This window comes from Bombus impatiens, unplaced genomic scaffold, assembly GCF_000188095.3.
Source record: "Bombus impatiens unplaced genomic scaffold, BIMP_2.2 scf_0366, whole genome shotgun sequence".
In the NCBI taxonomy this organism is placed as follows: Eukaryota; Metazoa; Arthropoda; class Insecta; order Hymenoptera; family Apidae; genus Bombus; species Bombus impatiens.
The window spans coordinates 961-1,724 of NT_176785.1; positions in this window are offsets into that span (position 1 = coordinate 961).

The following is a 764-nucleotide window of genomic DNA, read 5'->3' on the forward strand; positions in this document are numbered from 1 at the left end:
CTCGGAGTTCCGTTTTTATTGTTTTGGTTTTGCGGCCTGTTACGTAGATGATTAGGTCATCTGCGAAGGCTATGGAGCGTTTATGGGTGGATGTATTGAGATCAAAGAGATTTAGTAAGTCACTGTTATAAATACTGAAAAGTAACGGGGAATTTACTGTACCTTGTTGTAGACCGCTTTTTATGGAGAATTCTTTGCTTGATGAGTGTGAACCTTCAGTCATTACGAATGTTCTGCTTGTGATCATGTCCCAGACTATTTTAATCAGGTGTTTAGGAAAATTTTTTTTGATCAATTTGTATATGAGACCTGGGATCCAGACTGTGTCGAAAGCTTTTTCGAGGTCTATTAAGCAGGCGGCTACTCGTTGTTTTGCGTTTAGAGCCCAGCAAATGTCCGACGTAAGTTTGTTTATTGCGTGAATTGTGGAGTGTTTGTGTCGGAAGCCGAATTGATTCTCTGGGATTATGTTATTTTTTGTGCAGAAGGAGGTTAGGGGGTTGTTTATGATTATTTCAAATACTTTGCTTATGTTGGGGAGGAGACTTATGGGTCGTAGGTTTGCGGGCGATGAGCCGTCTTTATCCTTTTTTGTTATAGCTATCAATTTGGCTTTTTTCCATTTTCTGGGGAAATATGTGTTGTTTAGAGAGCATTGTTGAAGAGTACTGTGTAGTACCATTTTATTTTGTTCGGTAGGCGCTTGAGTAAGATGTTTGGGATGCCGTCGAAGCCGGAGGATTTTTTGTTGTTTAGTTTGGAGA